Below are 14,096 nucleotides of genomic sequence, written 5' to 3' on the forward strand. Positions count from 1 at the left end.
AGGCCTTGCTCATACCTCTAATTGATTAATTCTTTAGCAGGCCATAGAACATCTTGTTAGTTGCATTAATTAGTGTTGAGGATGGTAGAAAATTTGTCTTACACAAGAAAGAACACTCTAACAATTAAAACAATCCCCAAATCTCATGAAATGGGCTGAATTGTGAGGTCATAAGTTCCCTTTCAGTGGGGTATTCAAGGAAATATTTTGGGGGTTCTTGTATGGGATCTCTAAAATTCAAGAAGTCAGAAAATAGAGATAGATGTGCATGGTGAGGTATGCATGTAGAGACTTCTTTACACCTAAATATTTGGTGTAATATTAACTTTCACAGTTCACATTTACGTAATGCTTTATAGGTACAAAGCGGAGTATCTTTTCCCCACTTGAAAAAAAAAAAAAAAGTTTACAAAGGAGCCCAGTAGCTAGTTAATCCAATTTGGACTGGAAAAAGAATAATCTTTAGAACATTTTATGAGAATTGGTCATCTAGGTCATCTTTACTTAAAGATCACCAGATGAGGTTTACCTGCTAACTCTTCATGTAGCCTGTAACTTTTGGATAGTTCTTTTTAGGAAATTGGCCATCACATCTTGATATGGATGTAACACTAGGCTGTCAAGAGCCAGCTAGAGCTCAGAGTCAATTGTTAAATTTTTGTGTAAGCACTTACTTCTCAGAAAATTAGGGTTTGATTTGTTGTTTTGTTGATTGTTCAGACTTGACAAAGTGTTGTTAATGCAGATTAAACTGAAAAACATGAACTTTTTCCTCTCTGGAAAGTCAAGTGGCTAAACATTTACAAGCACATCCCTGTGTTTCTCTACAAACATTGCTTGAACTCAGCAGAATTGTAGAAGGTTCAATGAATGAAATCGTTACTGGATTGGTGACTTGGTGACTGTAGGCTAAAAATAACAATAGTAGTAAAAACTAGCACTTGTATAGTGCTGTCAAGTATTTTACATCCATTATCTCATTTGAGTCTCACAACACCCCTGCTCGCTTCTTTTAACTTACATCAATTGGTCTCCCATTCTGTTCTCTGGGGCCAGGGTGAACTAGAAGTCGATTTTTCTTTTAGATGGCAGCTATTCAAATATTTGATGATCACTACCACCTTCCCTGCTCTCTCCTTTCATCCCCCTACCCGTACACACTTGTCTTCTTCAGAATGTTTTCCAATTTCTTTCAATCTGGCTCCTAACTATTCTGGTTACCTTCCTCTGGACACTTTGCAGCTTATATTGGGCACAAATAACCTTTCTGAGAATAAAAGCTTCAATCACATAGAATAAATGAACTTTGGCATTTTACTGGGGAAGCTTATAATAATGAATGCACACAATAAAGTTACTGGACTGAATCCTGTTATTCTAAATGATCAATTTTCTTGACAGAGGAGTTATAATAACTTGCCCTGGCTCATTTCGGGGTTAAACTTCTGGAAGTTATGCCAAAGTTCATTTTGATTCTTAATATATCTGCTCAGTTTTCTTTTTCCTCTTATTTTCTCTAGTCTTAAAGAGTTCCCTATTCTTTTGAGCAATTGTGTACCACATCTGATGCCAAACTATATTTTCAGTGGAGTTACTTAGTTTTTAAGTAAGCAAGCCAAGTTGGGTGTGTCTTTTTCCTGCTATTTCAAACTGTGTTCACAAGGATTGAGACACAGTGATTGATGAGATGATAAAATGATGGTGAAATGGATAAAGCCAGAGGGATAAAAGTCTCAAAAGGGAAATAAAGTGGCAGAGCAGCTGCCCTTATCTTAATTGAAGTATAAATTTCCAGAGCTCAATTTAAGACTTCATTTCAATCAAATATCCATTAGGATTTCTTTTTCTTTTGCAACACATGGTACAGGTAGGCTGAATACATTTTGTCTACTGTATAAAGAGGAATTTGAAAAAAAAACACCTATATAAAAAATCTTCAATACTTGACCAGATTCTATAAAAGATGATTAACTGTCTCAATTACCTCTTAGAGCTCAGGACTTCATTTTCAGAAAATTCTTGAAGAAACCTTGGTATAGCTTTTTACTCAGACTGGAGGAACCACCTCTTCACTGCCTCCTGTTGGCATCTTTTTTAAAAATAATTATTTTATTTGTTTTCAGTGTTCTATAATCACCTCCATATAGCTTAGATTTTTCCCCCTCCCTTCCCCTTTTCCCCCTCTCCCTTCCCTCCCCGAGACAGCTCTACATATACATTCCTATTAAATGAATTTCATCATAGTCATGTTGCATAGAAGAATGAAAATGAATGGGAGAAACCATAAAACAAACCAAAACAAAACATAACACACAAAAAAATGGCTGCTTCATTCTGAGATCTCATTCTGAGATCCAATTCCATAGTTCTTTCTCTGGATGTGGAAAGTGTTTTGCCTCAAAAATTCATTGGGAATTTTTGAATCCTTGCATTGCTATGAAGGGCTAAGTCTACCAGAAAAATTCCTTGTACACTGTGGCTGTTGCTGTGTACAAAGTTCTCCAGGTTCTGCTTCTTTCACTCAGCATCAGTTCTTGTAAATCTTTTCAGGTCTCTCTGAAGTCTACCTGTTCATCATTTCTTATACCACAATAGTATTCCATTACATTCATATACCACAACTTGTTCAGTCATTCCCCAATTAATGGACATCCCTTTGATTTCCAGTTTTAGGCCACCACAAAGAAAGCTGCTACAAATATTTTTGTACATGTGGGACCCTTTCCCATTTTTATGATCTCTTGGGGATATACTCTTAGAAGCGATATTGCTGGGTCAAAGGGTATATACATTTTTGCAGCCTTTTGGGAATAGTTCCAAATTGTCTCCAGAATGGTCGGATCAGCTCACAGCTCCAACAATGCATTAGTGTTCCAACTCTCCCACATCTTCTCCAACATTTATCATCTCCTGCTTTGCTGTGTTAGCCCATCTGATAGATGTGATATAACCTCAGAGTTATTAATTGCATCTCTCTAATCAATAATGATTTAGAGCATTTTTTCATATGACTATAGATGGAGTTAATTTGGCATCTTTAACACCAAAACTCATTTGATATGACATATTGAACCAGAATTCTTTCTTGAGTTTACTACTTTTTAGGTCTTTTGCATTTCTTCTCAAATTATCATGTGTGTATGTATCTGTTTATATGTTGTACCTTTCCAAGTGCAAGGTAATCTCCTTAAGAGCAAAGATTGTTTTTCTTTTTTGTCTTTGTACTCTCCAGCTTGTTGCACATAGTAAGTGCTTAATCAGTGATCATTGGATCAGAATGGAGGATGCCTCTAAAACATCTTCAATTGCAGAAACTCCTATTTTTCCTGCAATATGCAGGAAAGGTATTACACAGAAATATTGTGGACCATACTAAGTAAGTCTTATTTAAAATTAATTTCTTTGGGTCCCACCTTGGTGATTGCAGAGTCACACTACAGTATGTGACATTATCCAAAGAGCTTTGAAAATTTCGTGGTAAATTCCCTACCTGTAAAGCTTAATATTGCTTTTATTCATTAGCATAAAGTGGTGTAATCTGAGGTTAGGCAAAATCTTCATTTTAAAATGTTCTAAGAAAGAAAAATTCTTCCAAGTTCAAGACTGAAGGCATTTTTATGACTAGGTGCTAAAACTTTTGAAAACCAGAATTAGGAAGCCATGCCATATCTTTAACTTTACAAAGACCTTAGCTTCTATCTCTGTTTAAAAAAAAATGCCTCTACCATTATTCAAAACTGAGAAACTAAAATGAATCGAACATTCACATACACAGGAAAAGTACATGAAACAATTTTTCTTTTTTCTTTCTAAAACTTAGTCTTGGATTATGGAAATATACAAAGCTAATAGTTGGAACAATTTAAAAAAAACAGGAAATATGTCACAGAATAAAACTAATTCATCATCTATATGTTCTATTTATATGTAGTAATCAACCTGCTCCAGTTAAAAGTATAGAATTTGTAAAAAAAAAAAAAAAAAGAGAGAGAGAGAGAGAGAGAGAGATAAACAAATCCCTGAGTAGATACAGAAATGGATACTAATAAGTGGGTTTTTCTATTTCTATAATACTCAATAACTTACCTACAATCTCCTCAATTACACCTCTTAAAATCCCTAGTTGACTTCAAAGCTCATACCAAACATCTGTCTCCTATATGAGAGCTTCTCAGATCCTTTCCACCTCAAAAGATATTAATGCTTCTTTCAAAAAAAAAAAACAAAACCTCCTGGTATTTACTTTGTATATAGTGTGTGTATATTTATTCTATCTGTATTTACATGTACTTTTTATGTCCCCTGATAGAATTTAAGCTCTTTGGGGATGGGAACCATTTTATTTTCATCTTTGTTGACCCAGAATTGAACACATATTCCTGCAACATAGTAGTCATTTAGTACATTCTTGTTGCTTGACAGATTAAGTGATTACGTTCTTTTTAAAATTCATTTTTTAATGAACAAAAAATCTGTTTTCTCTCCCTCTTACTTCCATTACTACAGAACAAAATAAAATATTCAAAACAAATATGCAGAGTTAAACAAAACAAATTCCCACCTTAGCTATATCCCCCATTTTTTTTTTTTTTTTTGTACTCTGAGTTAATCACCTCTCTGTCAGGAAGTGAATAGCATGCATTTTCTTCAGTCATTCAGAGGTTAAGAAGTATTTCCTAGGCACTCTATTAAGCACTAGGCATACAAAGAAAAAGACAGTTCATGTTTTCAAAGGGCTATATATATATGTGCATGTGCACAAATGTATGTACATATTTACCCAGAGTAACATACACACACATTTATGTGTGTGTATATGTATGTGTGTGTGTGTATTTTATACATGCATTTTTTGTATATACGTTTACTCTGTGTTTGTGCACATGTATGTATGTCTACAAATACAAGGTAAGTTGATACTCTAAGAGGGAATTTAGAGAAAATTTCCTGCAGTGCTGTCAAACCTAAATATAAAAAGGACGTATTAATCTGTGTACGAGGTTCCTTGCGGGCTGCATTCTGACTTAGTTTTTAAATGTAGGATTATCTCTGTCTTATTGTATTTTTGTTTATTTTGTTAAATATTTTCCAATTACATGTTAACATCATTCCTGTAACACTGGAGAGTATTGAAGGGTGGCCCTGTGTTTAGCATTTCTGATCTATTTCAATGCTTTATCTTACAAATAAGGTGTATGGAGATGAAATGATATTTGTAGCCCTCCTGACAATAATATCGACCTTTGATTTCTAATCTGGATGAACTATAACTAGAACAACTAATGCATGAATGCTTCTTTGGTTAAAATAACTGAAACAAAAGAGAGTTTCAAATTTAGAGTCAAATTCAGGCTTTGCCACTTATCCAAAGTGGTACTGGGAATCACTTCCTTTCTCTACATCCCAATTTTCACATATATAAAATTTAAAAATTGAACAATATTTTCTGTAAGCTTCCTTCTAGATCTAAATCCTCTGCTCTAATTTATGTGGAACTTGGGCAGAAGAGACATTTCCAATAAGATACCAATGGACTGGTACAAGAAGAGGAATAAGCTAGTAGTATAATTTTCTTATTTTGCTGTCATGAAAAGAGACTTCCTTAGAAGAGCTTTGGTACACATGTGGGCAAATCAAGAGAGAAAGAGTGCTTCTTGAGAGTCCGTATTGGCAGGCATCCAAGCCTCTTCTCTGGCTTTTCCCTCTTCCCAGAAGTCAGAAAGACAACTACTACTCAACCATCCTTTCATGTGTGATCATTTACTTCTTCTTTCCCCTCAGTCCCAGAGGGAAGAAAATAAGAGGTGAGGGAGAAAACCTCTTTGTCCCATTTAATAGCAGAAGTATGCCTTTGGAAATGTTTATTTTTTCCTTTAATTACTTATTCATGCCACTGTGCTACATATATAGCTTTTATTAAAACTGTCCATTTACCCTGAGTTTATTTACTGTGAAGTGTACTGCTTGATATTAAGAAAGAAAAAATTCACTCAATAGGAGAAGGTATTTTTAAACAGTCAGAATAATTATATGTGGAAGCAGAAGTTTATACAACTCAAGGCAATAAGCTATTTTCAAACATTTCAGAGGTTCTTTATATGTAAAACTTGTGTCCAGATTACAGATCTTTTCAACTATTCATGAAAGTATTCAAAGTGCTAGACAGCACTTTGTCACCTTGTATCCATTTACTATGATTTCTTGAAAATTATATAATTATATTTCTTTTTAAGATGTTCAATAAATTTTTAAATGTCCAGTTTAGAAGAGTTTTCCCCAATTTGTCTGAATGAGTATATTGGGGTTGTTCTCTCCTATAAGCAACTACCTACTGGCTCATCTTATAGATACAAGATACTTTAATACTTGAGTAACGAATTGTATGAAATAAGGAAACTAAATGAATGCTAACCTGTTTACCATACCTAAAGAGTGCTTTAGAGTCTAAAGTATGACTCAGGGGCTCTAATAATTAAATCAGAGATTTAGGCATGAACAAATTTTGCTACATTTCTTCATTATGTGCTCATCATGACTGCTTGTACAAGAGCTGACCTTCTAGGTTCTGACAGGTCTCAAGAATATAAACAAGGCTATGAAGAACATTTATCTATTTCTATGAGAAAAAGTCAAGAGAGTAATTCCATGAATTACGTTCTTATTCATTCCTTTCATCTTTCTTTCACTTTCTTAAACAACTGCAATGCTCAAAGATACCAAAGCACAGATCTTTGGAACAGAGTAAGAGACAAAATTTTGCTCCCTCACTAACCACTGCCCTATAACTCCTGAGAAACTAGGAAAAACAGCCAACATATGTCCAGAATGGGATCATTCTTCAAAAAAAGGGAAGTTTGGAAGGCATTTTTTTTTTTTTTTTGCCAGATCCTTTCCTAGTCCATCCAACTCCAGTTCTTGGAGCAGATTGGCAGCATCTTCCTGCTCATTACTCCTCTAACCCTCTCTGCCCCTCCTGTGAACTACCTTGGTTGTAAAGAATACCCTAAGATGAATGTCATTTGGATGCTTAAGTTTTATTTGTGATTTTTGACTTTCATTTTTCTCCCTATGGGAGATACCGATTTATCACAGAAGCATTTACTTGAAGAGGAATTTCCTGCCAAATATAGGAATGATTGGAGGAACTTGTTCAATACTATTTTTCATTTTAAGAAAATCCTGCCAACATAAATAGAAATAATTGAATAGGTTCCAGGACTCAGACTGTTCAATAAGTTAATTTTGCTTATACTCTCTTTACAGCAGCTGTTGAATTAAATATTTCCAACACTGGGTTTATTCATGTCTTCCTGTGGAAAGTCTAATATTCAGAAAGTGGAAAGAGCAAGGATGTTTGCAAGGGTAAAGAACATAGAAAATTAAATTTTTCTTCCTGTCTACAATTAATAAAATAATTATCTTTTATGGAGAAGGAAGTAATGCTATGATTATAAAAAAGACAATTGCCAAGAATAAGGAGTTTCCATCCAATCCTATTTCAAGAATAGAATGCTACAGAAAAAAAGCAGAAATTATTTGAATACATATATAACATTATAGAATAGGTAGGTTATAATCATTATGAACATTGCCATTTTAAAATTATAATTCCATTGGCACAATTTTCACAAATCAGTATTTTTAAACAAATAAAATAGTCAATACATTGTTCGTGTTAAAGTAACTATTGAAATACTTAAATTTCATAAAATGCTTACTTTTACATAGTTGGGAAATACTTGACAGTTTACAAAGTTTAAAAGAAAATTTACTTGCCAAGGGTTCTTTGGAATTTCAGATTACTGTTCTAAGACAGTATTCCTGTGACTTCCTTACATGTATCTCTAAATAGCCTCTTTCTCCTCTAGAGAGGAAAAAGATTCAATTATAATAATACATATTTGCCTGAAATATTCCAGCTAAATGAGTGCCTTTCTTTAGAACCAGGAAACAAATAGAAAAGCTATGCATTATGCAATGCATCTGACAACCCACAGAAGCCCTGGGGGCCAGTGATAAATGATTACATTGATTCTGAGTCTCACCTGTTTTCTTGTTTTTAAAATTTCAGTCCTTGCTGTCTACCATGCAGAGTTCTTAGCCACTGGGTGAAATCCAAAACAGGAAAGTTGATCATGATAATTCCAACACGTTATGGACAATAGCATCGCCCAGGCCCCCACACTCCAACTGCCTGAAATGAACCTGCAACAAACAAGATATCCCATCATTTTAATTGAAAAATAGTCAACCATATCTTGAGACCAGAAGGCATCTACCACTTAATCAATAAGGGCATCATAAAAAAGTATGAGTGGAACCATTAATGTCTCTCAAGGTACTTCAAAACATCAAGGCAGAAAGACTGAAGTTTATATGTTTACCCTGAGTGCATGTCACTCCTTTGTGTTGTTATTGATCTATTTAAACTGTCAGGAATAATAAACAATTTTTACATTAAAATACAAGTACATCACAGTGCATCTCAAGTACTCCTCCTTCAATATAGCTGTCTACTAGGAATATACAGCTTGCACTTGCATGACACAATCATTGGTTTCTAAATTCATCTAAAAAAATTTTAGGCTTTCTAGTACAAAGAAACATAATAATTGCCTGCAGAATAGTTTGTAGTCATCTGTAACTGGAGTGCTAAAGGTGTGATTTAACATATTCATGGAGCATTTTCAAATGGAATTCCCTAGTAATGCGACAATAACAACAAACATTTATATGGTGTCTAAAAGTTTTCAAAGTGTTTTACATTTGAGTCTTATAATAACTCTGGAAATTGGATACTATTATTTTGTCATGTTACATAATTGAGATAATTAAGACAACAGAAATTAAGTGGCTAAGGATCACACAAGTGGTAAGAATTTGAGATGATATTCAAAACCACACTGCCCCTCTAATAATACAATGATAACCCAGTTTGGATGTTTATTTCTGTTTTAGCAATAGAAACTATTTTAAAATTTCATTTTCTATTTTTCTAATTAATAAGGATTTATTTTCTTTCCTGATACCTTCCTCCTTCCTTGGATTTAGAGAGAAGAAAAAAAATAGTCTTATAACAAAAATGTATTATCAAGCAAAATAGGATGTTGCGTTACTCATTTTCATAAATGTATGTCTCATTCTTCATCTTGGTATCCATCACATTTCTATTGGGACATGGGTAGCACGTATCAACATTGGTCTTCTATAATCCCAATTTGTTTCCCATTGATCTGACTTAAGTCTTTCAAATTTGTTTGTCTTGATAACTTTTATTGTATATGAATTGTTCTAGTTCTGCTGACTTTACTCAGTACATCTATTCATATGAGATATTTTTTACCACATTTTTTTCCTTTCTGAAACTTTCCCTTTCATAATTTCTTATGATAGAATATAATTCAAATATTGGAATTACCCTAATTTACTCATCAATTCTCAATTAATGATCACTTCCATAGTTTCCAGTACTTTGCTATTATAAAATAATGGGTATTTTTATACATGTGCATCCTTTTCTACTTTCTTTTATCTCTTTTGGTCTAGGCTTAATAGTGATATGTTTGGATCAAAGGCTAAGTATGAATGAGTGACACTTTGAACACAGTTCAAAATTGCTTTCCAGAATGGCTGAACTAATTCATGGCTCTGCCTATAGTCTATCAATATTCCTATTTTTTTGTAGTCCTTTCAGAATTTGCAATTTTCCCCTTTTTTGGAACGTTGTTAACTTGGTAAGTATAAGGTACAAACTCTGAGTTGCTTAAATTTGTATTTCTCTAATTACTAATTAATTGTAACACTTAAAAATGATTGCTGATAGCTGGAGTTTTTTTCTTGGAAAACTGCCTATTCATATCCTTTACTCATTTATTAATTGTGGAATGACTTTTATTCTTATGAATTTGAAGCCATTCTTTATCTATCTTTGAAATGATCCCTTTAGCAGAAAAAGTTGCTACAAAGATTTTTTTTTCTCAGTTAACTGTTTCCTTTCTAATTTTAGCTACTTTGGTTTCATTTGTTCATAAACTTTAAAATTTTATGTACTCAACATTGTTTTGTATCCTTTGATCCTTACTATTTCTTCTTTTGTCTTACAGTTTTCCCTTCTCCATAGATTTGAAAGTTAATTTCCTTCTTGGTTTTCTTATTTGATCATAATTTGACCATTTTTATCTATCATGTATCCATTTGGAATTTATCTAGGTTTATGGTAGAGAGTCTTCCAACTTAATTTCTACCATACTGTTTTCCTAGGAGTTTTTCTTGATATATGGAGTCTCAACTTATTGAATGTGAAAGTCCATTTGTTTCTTTATGCTGTGTACCCAGTGTGTTCCACTGATAAATCTTTATATTTTTAAAAGAATACTATAAAGTCCTTTTAAAAAAACCTTAGTCATTTTTCACAGTTGTATCTGATTCTTCATGACCCTAACTGGGGTTTTCTTCACAGAGATAGTGGATTGGTTTGCCATTTACTTTTCCAGATCATTTTATAGCTGAGGAAGCTGAGGAAAACAGGGTGAAGTGACATGCCAAGAGTCACACAGCTAGTGAGTATCTGAGGCCAGATTTGAACACAGGTCTTCCTGACTCCAGGTCCAGAACTCTATCCACTGAAGTTATGCAGAGTGTTGGGCTTGCAGTCAGGAAGACTGACCTTTGTGATTTCAAATCTGGGCTCAGACACTTACTATCTGTGTGGCTCTTGGCCATTACTTAACCCATTTGCCTCAGATTCCTCAGCTGTAAAATGACCTAGAGAAGGAAGTGACAAACAACTCCAGTATCTCTACCAAGAAAATCCCAAATGGGGTCACAAACAGGACTGAAATGACTGAACAACAACAACAACCATGATTTTAAAAGCACTAGCTGTATTTGCTTGGGGCCAGCTTTGGCACCAATCAAATAATATATGCCTAAGCGAAAAACCAAATATCAATTCATATGCCTAACAGAAGTAAACAGTTCTTAAAAAAAACCAGAATATTTATTTATTACTTTACAATGGACAAAATAGTATTCTTACTACAATCCTATCAGGTAGATAGTATAAGTATTCTTATCCTCATTTTATAAACAAAGAAGTTGAAGGTAGAAAAGTTGTGTTCATAATGACCTAGCTAACAATTTATAGAGTCAGCTATTAACCCAAGTCTTTTGATTCCAAATTCATTTCTTATTTGACTACACATCGCTATGTTATTTGGATATTAATTATACTTCTATTGTGAAGGCTATTTGCTTAATGAATGCATTTTGCCATTGTTAAAATATTAATGTACATGAATGAATGCTAATATATTTGAAAGCAATAAATATGTTTGAATTTCACTCATCTTGCATTTCATAGGAAGGGCTCAGATTCAAGCAACCTTTCATGTAGTGATACTTGTGAATGAGAAATAAATGAAGAACTATCCTCTACAACAGAATTAAGTACATGAAGTCTGATTAAATTTGTTTAATTATATTGCCTTGTGAGAACTTGGTTCTGTGCTACACGGTCTTTATTCAGAACAATCAAATGTAGGGAGAAAAGTAAGAACATATACACATTTATGCAACTAAAATTGTTCACAGTTATATACAGAAATGTTAAATAAAGTAAGCCAATATTAAATATGCCAGCTTTGGCTATAGTTCAGGAGTTATCATTGTTTAGTAACTTCATAGACAGAAGTAAAAAAAAAATTACTTTTAATTAAGGTATAAAATCATGGATGGTGTGGGATCAAGTAGCTGATACAAAATCCCTGAAGCCTGAGACACTACACCCACTCCCATCCCCAACTTCACCCCCACTGGAAGCAGAGTCCTACTTTAACAAAAAGTTAGGAAGTCAAGTATTTGACTAGGAAGATGAGTAAACATCATGAAAGAACTCAGAATATAGAATCTTACTTTGGCGACAAGGAAGATCAGGGCACACAACCAGAGGAGAATAGCAGAGTCAAAGCTCCTACATCAAAAGCCTCCAAGAAGAATATGAATTGGTCATGGAGGAACTCAAAAAGGATTTTGAAAATCAAGTAAGAGAAGTAGAGGAAAAATTGGAAAGAGAAATGAGAATGACACAAGAAAATCATGAAAATTGAGTCTTGCAAAAGGAGCTTGCTAAAGGAGATCCAAAAAATAATGAAGAAAATAAAATTAAATAAAAATTTAAAAATAGACTAACCTAAATGGCAAAAGAGATCCCAAAAGCCAATGAGGAGAAAAATATCATAAAAAACAAAATTTTCCAATTGGAAAAGAAGGTACAAAAGCTTGCTGAATAAAATAATTCTTTCAAAACTGAAATGGAGCAAATAAAAAATAACAACTATATAAGAAATCAAGAAACCATAAAACAGAACAAAAAGAATGAAAAAAAAAGATGACAGTACGAAATGTCTCACGGAAAAAACCACTGACCTGGAAAAAAGATCCAGGAGAGATAATTTAAAAATTATTGGACTACCTGAAAGCCATAATCAAAATAAAAAAAAAAATGCCAAGGTATCATTTTTCAACAAATTATCAAGGAAAACTACCTGACATTTTAGAACCAGAGGATAAAATAGAAATTTAAAAATTCACCAAACACCTCTGGAAAGAGATCCTAAAAGGAAAATTCCTAGGAATATTGTAGCCAAATTCTAAAGTTCCCAGGTCAAGCAGAAAATATTGCAAGCAGCCAGAAATATCTACTGGTATTGTGGAAATGCAATCAGAATAACACAAGATCAAGCAACTTCTACATTGAGGAATTGAAGTACTTGGAATATGACATTCTTGGGGTCAGAAGAGCTTGGATTAAAACCAAGAATCACCTACCCGGTAAAACTGAGTATGATCCTTCAGGGAGAAAATTGGATGTTCAATGAAATAGAGGACTTTCAAGCATTCTTGATGAAAAGACTAGAGCTGAATAGCGAATTTGACTTTCAAATACAAGAAGTGAGAGAAGAATGAAAAGGTAAACAGGAAAGGAAAATCACAAGAGACTTATTAAAAAACTGTTTACATTACTACATGGAAAAACGATATTTGTAACTCATGAAACCTTTCTTTTTTTTAGGGTAATTGGAGGATATAGATACATAGATAGATGATGGATAGATAGATCGATAGATAAATGGCACAAAGTGTGTTGAATATGAATGGATAATATCTAAAAATAAAATTAAGGTATGACAGAGGAATATATTGAGAGGAGAAGGGGAGAGATAGAATGGGGTAAATAATCTCACATAAAAGAGGGAGGAAAAAGATTTCACAATGGAGGGGACAAAGGGGGAGGTGAGAAGGAATAAGTGAACCTTACTTTCATAGGATTTGGCTTAAGGAGGGAATAGTATACATACGCAATGGAGTGTGTTACCTACAGGAAAGTAAAGCAGTTGGGGATAAAGAGGGGAGGATGATAGAAGGGAGGGCAGATAGTGGGAAGAAGTAGACAGAAGCAAACACTTTAGAAAAGGGACAGGGTCAAAGGAGAAAACAGAATAATTGGGGGGTGGGATAGGATGGAGGGAAACATAGTTAGTCTTCCACAATATCACTATTATGGAGGTATTTTGCATGACTACACATGTATAACCTATATTGAATTGTTTGCCTTCTCTATGGGGGTGGGTGGGCAGGGAAGAGGAGAGGGAATTTGGAACTCAAAGTTTTTAAAATTTGTTAAAAATTGTTCTTATATACAACTGAAAAATCAGATGTACAGGCAATGGGGTAGAGAAATCTATCTTGCTCTTCAAGAAAGTCAAGGGGAAGGAGATAAGGGGGGGGTAGAGGTAAAAGGGAGGGAAGACTGGGGGAAGGGGTAATCAAAATGCATGCCATCCCGGGGTGGGGGGTAGGGGAAAAATGGGGAGAAAATTTGGAATTCAAAGTCTTATGAAAATGAATGTTGAAAACTAAAAATGAATAATTTTAAATCTTAAAATAAATAAAGTATAAAATGCCATATGTTCCTGTGTGTTCCAAGTATCATTCTCCACTCCCCCTCTGCCCTAAATGTGGAACTTTTACTATAAAGCATATAGAAGAGATATCCTGCAGTATCATTTCTACAAGAATGTAAAAACCAAGAAAGG

The 14,096-nt window shown here is 33.8% G+C and overlaps 1 protein-coding gene across 3 annotated transcripts in view; it reads right to left on the reverse strand.

The window, feature by feature from the left end:
- The window catches only part of LINGO2 (leucine rich repeat and Ig domain containing 2), a 1,607,677-nt gene that overhangs the window by 350,942 nt on the left and 1,242,639 nt on the right, over nucleotides 1-14,096 (reverse strand). For all 3 annotated transcript variants that reach the window (XM_072612692.1, XM_072612700.1, XM_072612709.1), the window contains exon 6: nucleotides 8,046-8,205. The gene's annotated coding sequence lies outside the window, so the exon portion shown is untranslated. The remainder of the gene's footprint in view (nucleotides 1-8,045; nucleotides 8,206-14,096) is intronic.

The sequence above is a fragment of the Notamacropus eugenii genome, chromosome 1 (genome assembly GCF_028372415.1).
Source record: "Notamacropus eugenii isolate mMacEug1 chromosome 1, mMacEug1.pri_v2, whole genome shotgun sequence".
Lineage (NCBI taxonomy): Eukaryota > Metazoa > Chordata > Mammalia > Diprotodontia > Macropodidae > Notamacropus > Notamacropus eugenii.